Source organism: Hydra viridissima, unplaced genomic scaffold (genome assembly GCF_058129835.1).
Source record: "Hydra viridissima isolate aposymbiotic clone 2 unplaced genomic scaffold, HvirCarnegie_v1 scaffold_5, whole genome shotgun sequence".
Taxonomy (NCBI): Eukaryota; Metazoa; Cnidaria; class Hydrozoa; order Anthoathecata; family Hydridae; genus Hydra; species Hydra viridissima.
Genome location: NW_028324304.1, coordinates 7,848,741 through 7,856,770, shown reverse-complemented (window position 1 = coordinate 7,856,770; position 8,030 = coordinate 7,848,741).

Sequence of the window (8,030 nt, the reverse complement as noted above, 5' to 3'; positions counted from 1 at the left end):
CGACAAAATTCTTTCTGAATTTAAAACTTCTCTTAAACTTACAAGAAATCTGCCCCCACTCATTTGCCTGTATTGTGAGAAACGTCTCTCAATTGGGTCACTTTGTAAACGAGCTGTCATTACATAATCATATCCATCATTCAACAGTTCCTCAACAAGGATTGCTTGAGCACGTAGAGTGACTACAAATGCTGATGCAGTTTGATTTGTGAGGGTGAATGCAGGTGAAAGAGACCACTGATTGATCCAATCAGCCAGAGCTTGGTAAAATGTCATTTTCATGTCTCCTGATACAATAGCATTGCCAATAATATTAGGTGAAAATCTTTGTTTAGAATTAGCAATTGTCCACCAAGTGTTAAAAATAGTTAAAAAATTAGAAACATCTTTTCGATTCGGATAATAGCTTTTTGAAGCCGCAATTGTAGTTTCATCTATAAGTGCTAATGCAAGTGGCACACTTTGTTTATTATTTTCAGGATGTAATACTTCAAATGTAAGTTTAGGAGCTTTTCTAAGTTTACCTTTTAGTCCATTATCGTTATTGTAAATCTTGCATAAATCATCCCAACTAATATATCCTGATGGACAATCAATATTGATATTTGCATTATGATATTTGAAATCTGGAAAAACAAATTTTTTTCCATTTAGTAAGTTATTTCTAAAGTTTTTGACTAAATGGACACTATCATAAAACAAATAAGTCTTCTTTCCATAATTCTGTGGGTGATTTATAAAATATTTTGATTCAGAATTGAACATTGTAACTAATGATGAGAATGCATTAACATTAGTGGAATGATTGTCTGCCACTATACCACGCACAGTGAACCCAGCAGCTATTAGGTTTTCAAGGTTTTCAGCTATTTTTTGTGATAGCCATTTTCCAGAAAATGTCACTTATGGAATTGCTTGAACAATATAAGGAATTGATTCTTTTAGTCCTATTATCATGAATGCAACTATTCCTTTGTACAAATTGCCTTCTTCGTCAGCACCAACATACTCTCCTCCCTGATATTGTGCTGCTTTTTGTAAATACATTTCATCTACCATCATAATACAATCACAAGAGATTTTTCCTTTTCCACATAGAAGTTTTAAAGCCTTTAAAGAATCAACACCTCCTTGTTGAACTTTATTTCACAAAGATATTGATGGTAAAGGGAACTTTTTAAGTAACAGTTTGTATGCCTGCAAAGAAGTATATCTTAGAAGTAATGCATACCGAATCATCTCTGCAGAATATGGTGGCCTACCTTGTGGCTTATAAAGCTCTCTATTTTTAACCTCATCTAAAATAGTGTTGCAATTTTCTAATGTTATGTTTCTAATATAAGAAGGAAAATTTTCTAGCATACTAATTTTATCAAGTTTTGCATTGTGTCCTTTAACAAACCAAGTTGGTAATGGAAGTGGTGTCCCCTTGCAGTGCAAATGCACATTCAGCTCTGCATCAACTGTTATTGATTCTAATATAGTTGGAAAATATGTCTGTTCATTAAGTGCTATATTATAAAATACAACACGTTTTTCAAATCGTTTAAATTGAAACCCAGGTGGTGCTACTGCTTCATTTAAGTCATGTAAACTTGTAAGTGTATCATTTTTCTTGAATGTATCTAGCTGATCATCTTGGAATATTCTCTTTTTAGGGGGATTTCGAGAAGTCTTTGAAACAGGTAAAGATGATTTTTTTTGCAAAAGTTCATTTGAATACTTGGAAGGAACAGGTTTCATTAGCCAATTCAGGGTGCATTTATCACCTCTAGTTATATATTTATCTTCAAAATGAAGTTCACATAAAACAGAATGCTTTGTTGGAATCCAATCTGAACGATTAACAAATCGTATCCAAAGTTGATTTAAGTTTTGGTCTGATGGAAAATGAAATGATGCAATTTGCTTATGTTTGTTGCTTAAATATCCGGATGAACATTTTGGTGCAGCACATTTGTTGACCATTTTTAATATAATTTCTTTAAACTAGTAAATTCTTCAAGAAGAATAGATTTTAAAATAATACTTCAGCAATTTTTTGTCTCAATAACATTAAAAACCGGCCTCTTAATAACCCCCTCAAAAATGTAAGATATACGGCCGTGAATATAGTAGGCCATGGAGTGACATGTTGTATAGGTCGGGTGAATAAAAATGAGCAATTGCTTTTACTCAGTAATTGGTCAGTTTTACATGAATAAAAACTTCAAGAATTTTCCTCATATTTTTGTTCACATAAAGGTAAGCAATTTTCTCAGTAATTGGTCAATTTTACGTGAATAAAAACTTAAGTAAAATTGTTCAAGTTTTTGTTCACGTAAAGCTGACCAATTACTGAATAAAAGCAATTGCTCATTTTTATTCACCCGGCCTTATATCTGATTATACTCGAAAAACCTTTCGCTTCAACGATTAACCAAAAAAACATTTTTCTATAATAAAAACCAGGCTGACAATGTTTTGCTTTTTAGAACGAAGTCAACCGTTAAGCGAGTTTGTTCAAGATGGCTAATATTAAGGTGAGTTTCCACTCATCCTTTTTTTATGCGGGAAAGGGAAAGGGAAAGGGATGGGAAAATTAATCACTTGAGCATGCGCAGTGATTAGTTTTCAAAATTAAGTTACAAACTGCGCACGCTCACGTGATTAACTTTCCCTTCCCTTTCCATATCCCGTAGCAGAAACGAGTGAGTGGAAACTCTCCTTTAGGGATTCATAGTACAATTTTGAACTTTTAACTTCAGATTATAGCACTTTCTATTAATTTTGAGACCTATGTTTTTATACGATTCTTAATCAGCATAAAATTCTCTATCTTAATTAGAGTTGCCAGGTGTCCGGTTTTGAACCGGACAGTTCATTATTTTAATTGTCTGTCCTGTAAAAAACAAAATGAAATACCGGACTTGTAAATGTCCGGTTATTTCAAAATTATGGAATATCTGTTTTTCTTCATTGATTGTTTACGCATTATTTTTAAAAAAATAGCCAGAATTTATTATTTTTTAAAAATAATAAATTCTGTTTATTGTTAGTGATAGTTTTTAGTTACGTTTAATTATATTAAACGCAAAGGAATTTAATTTTCGAACGTTCAAATTTTAGAATTTTTATTGGAGTATTGAAAGTTTGTGTAAATAATAAAATAAACGCAAACAAAAATTTATTAAAAACTGTTAAATTTTCAGTTTTTTGCAATTTCAAAAAAAAAAAGAAACTACAAAAAGCATTCGAGACTAACATTAAATAAACTATGAAAGTAAAAAATAAAATATATTAGAAGCAGGTAGGATGTATAAGAGCACAATTAAAAACTAAAAAAAAAATTAAAAATTAGTATTGTAGTGTAAAAGTAATAGTAAATGTACTTTTCTGAAATAATTTACTTCAAGGCTTGTTTTTAAAAGGTTATGATTTTCAAATTAAAGTAGAAAATTAGTATTGTATTGTACTATCAAAGTAATGGTAAAAGTACTTTTAGCTTTGATAACCTTTATCAAATTTGAGCGAAAGTGACGGGGGTCATAAAGGTTTCTATATATCTTTTCGTATTTTATTAAAATTTAGAAAAAAGTAGGGGGTCCCTCGGCTCATCATTCCTTGTATATCCTAATAAAATGTATTGTAGTATTAGTATATATGTATTGTTCCGTCTTTAGTTCTCCAAATGAAACAAAATGAATTTTCACGAAGAACGTTGGGGGAGGGGGGGGGGAGTCGGATGTATGAGAAAGTGTCCGGTTTTTTTAGAAAAGATATCTGGCAACCCTAATCTTAATCATAAAAAAGGGGTGTGCGAAAGTCGAGTTGCGTCGAAGATTTGGAAACGTGGTCTTCGAAAAGCAAAATCTCTCAAAATCAATTAAACGAGCTTTTGAATATTCTTGAAAAAACATGGTCATTCAGAGTTACCAAAAGAAGTGTGGTGAACTTATGGATATTTTACTATTACTGATGGCACAAATTTTTTTTTTTAATTTAAAAAATGATTCTAAATGTATTGAGTTATCTATAACTATTGATGTTGATGGGCTACCTCTTTTAAAATCTTAAATTATGGCCAATAGTTGGTCTAATAGAGAACTATATTTTCATGATTGCACCTTTCTGTGGAGATAGTAAACCAAACTACTTAGATGATTTTCTCAACGATTTTCTCAAGCAAACTTTACTGTTAAGTGATGAAGGTTTATAATATAATAGTAAAAAAATTGGTAATCCTTCAGTTAAGCGGCGTAAAATAAATACATCCTTTCGCTTTTTCAGCACTTACGGAGGAGATTGTTTTTGTTTTAATTTAAACAAAAGAAAGAAAACTTTACATAATTAGATGGCATAATTAACTTTAACTAAATTAACTTTAAAACTGCAAATAATTATAACTTTTTTATTTAAACTTTACAAGTTTTACAAATTTCTTAAGAATCAAAGATAAAAAATTATTCATTATTTTTGTTTTAATTTCATTTTCCAAAGAAAGTATCTAGTTTTTGATTACTTTTAATAAACTAAAATAAAAGTCTTCAGAATAAATTGTTTTGATTTGGTCATGCACCAAATATATAAAAACGATTCACTGTTTTCAGTTTTTATTTCTTGTTTATATCGTCAATATCCTCTCTAAATGCAGTTTTTTTTTTGTCATTCTCTTACGGTAAGACAGCAATATACATAATAAATTTACTTGAAAAATATTGTGGTGTTTTTATTTCTTGTTGTGTTTTTGTGCTTTTTCAAATAAAAGTTTATTTCAAAAAAACTCCAAAAATATTTACATTCATATAAAATATTTAAATTCATAACTAAACCTTTTAAAAAAAACTCATTACTATTCATTTTTTTATCTACGGGCGAGAGTGATTTATTCAGACGCTTTTGTAACAACAACAAAAGAGCGAAAGGATGTATTTATTTTAGAGACCGCCGATTCGTTACTGTTTATCGGTTTGCGGATTGTGCACCGAATTATCTATGCTAAACGGTTCAAACTACTTACGGATTGATTTGATCCGAAAATAATTTATCGGAAAATAATTCGTTAAAATTTTTTCGGATTATTTTTTCGGATTGCAATCCGATTCGATACTTTCGGATCGGATTGCAATTCGAAAAATTTTTTTCGAATTGGAATCCGAACCGATATTATTTTTACGGATTTACACGGATTCAGAATAAAAAAAGCTTTCGAATTAAGATTCATTTTTATTTATTTATAATATTCAAATATACAATGAAACGAAATGATTTCCTTGTTAAGAAATAAAAAAAAGTCAAAATCACACTGAAAGTTAATCATTTTCCAAATTCATTTCCTGGCCACACAATGTCTTGAATTTTACTGAGTTGCTTAGTGTTTTCTTTCATATATACCAACATCTCAACCTTTGAGATTGAAAGATTGGTTCTTCTAGAGCTGTATATATTCCCTGCTGTTGAGAAAACTCTTTCAGATGTTGATGATGCAGCAGGTATACAGAGGTTTTTTCTGGCCAGCCTTGACATTATTGGGTAAATATACTGGTTTTGTTTCCAGAATTCCAGTACATTTGTATTTGCTGGAACTGGTTTTGAATTCAAATACCCCTCAATTTCAGTAGAAATGGCTTTCTTGGTGCTTGTTTCACCTCCAGGATTAATGTAACCTGCACCAAACACTTTCTTCCTCAGTTGTTCAGTGAAATCAAAGTCGTCATCATCTTCATCATCCAACATTGAAGGGGAAGGAGTGCTTTGGCTAGCCAAAATTTCTTTTTTTGACAGTTCTTCCATAGCTTTTTTTACTGCAGTTTTGACTACTTCAAATTTTTCCCCCTCATCCACAAAGCACATGCCCTTGCTGTTAGGATCTAAAAAATGAGCTATAGAGAATTCAATATTCATCAACTCCCCTTCGAATCTTTTGTTTAGATCTTCATTGAAGTAGTGAGCAAGCTCTGATGACACCTCGGTTTTTGGCTTGATCATCTCCCTTGCTAATCTTCCTCTGATGTTGTATAGGCAATTAATAACGGAACAGATGCTAACATTCTTTTCACTGCTGCATTTCTCAGAGAAAGTTAAAAATCTATGCTAAGTTAAATTTATTTCCAGTATATTTGACAAATATATCCTAGATTATCCTTTATTTGATTTTTAGAAGTTGTAAAAAGAAGATTTGAAAAGGTTTCAAATGCTGAAATTAAACAGCAAATTGGAATGTATTGTAAAAATGCTCCTTCACGGAAAAAAACAAAGTAAAAAGAAATGTTCTTTTTTATTGTTCTATATTGCACATATTATTATATGTTGTTTAAATTGTTAAATAGAAAGATACTTGGTAACAATCCAACTAACTGTATTATATGTACATTTTAAAATTATTTGCGTATTTTTTTAATAGATTTCTTTTTCTTCTTTAATAATGTTTCTAAAAAACACAGTAAGAACTTGAACTTGCTTAATGGTGTTTTTACTGTTGTCAATACCCATTATAATTTGTAGTAGCTACTTAAATAAACCACTAATAATATACAGTTTTTTAAAAGTTTTATTAAATAAACCATTAGGCCGTCTTTAATTACTTTAAACAAACTTTTGTAAAACGTCTTTTCGAAGGACAACGTGGACCTTTTTAAGACATCTTTAAAAGGTATTTTTTCATCTTGAAAAGACGTCTTTTTGTTTGCTGGGGATGATTATGTTTGATTTGGGAAAATGGAATATTAAAACATACTTTAAACATACGGGAATAAATAAATAAATTGAATTTAATATAATAAACATACTGTAATATACTAAACATTATTTTTAGAGAGTGAATTTTTGCGATTGAAGAGTTCTTGGATAAACAAGAAATTTGTGAACAAAAGAGCAAAATAAGTGAACAAAAGAGTAAAATAAGTAGAACTTTTTGATAAACTGAAAAAAGCAGAGTTAAACAGAAGTTTGAAGAAATATTGGTTAAAGAAAAATATACGGAAGTTTTGGCAGTTTCTAATTAAGAGAAAGAAGAGATATTTCTCTAAAAATAGAAGAAGAGTAAAAGAGGAATAAGAATAAAAAAAGAGAAATATGATTTTTAATTTTATTAACGAAATGAATGAGTGCTAACCATTATACACTAATAGTACGTTATATTGAGAACTGTTGTTTAGTAGAATATACTGAGGACGGAAAACACAACCTTAACCCTTTAACAAAATAACCTTGCTTTTTCTTAACCTAATGGACCCCAGACCCTCGTTCTCAACCACAACCTCCCCCATCCTTCCATATTACACTTAAACTCGTACCTCCCTTACCCTTCCGTAACCCATCTACAACCTCTCTACAACCCTTCAACATAAAACAAAAGATTTATAAATATTTGTTGGTTGTAAGGGTGATCTTTTTTATATGCTTAATAAAATAAAAGCATATAAAAAAGATCACCCTTACAACCAACCAGTGCAAAACATATCTAATATGCTGGAAACACATTTAAGTTTCTATTCTAAGGCTTTGTTTTACATATTTAAAAGTTTTTCTAAATAAAGTTTAAAGTTTTTTCTTTTATTCAAACTTCATTTAATAATAAATGCGCCTTAATAAAATATGTTCAGTAAATTTTCACAATGAATGCAAACGATGACGAAAAAAGAAAAGAGGAAAACTTCATTAAATGGGTAAGCAATTATAATAAAGCAATTATAATAATAGGCGTTTTCTTTATATTGGTATCTTTATTGAACAGATAGCAACCATCACTTATGGAAAACTGTGCCTTAAGGATCCTCTAAAATCTAAGGGCATCAATATACAAGTTCTCAAAATATACAATACGTATAAAATAGATTTCTATAATCAAATAAATATAATAAAGAAAACTCATCATATGTAATATTATAACAAAACATTTTCGTACCTAATTTTGGCCTCATTAAACAATAATTATTATTTAATTACACATTTTTAATATATTGATAATATATTTATGATATACCTACGACACATTTACAAAATATTTATGACACATTTATAATGTATTTGTAACATATTTATAATTTATT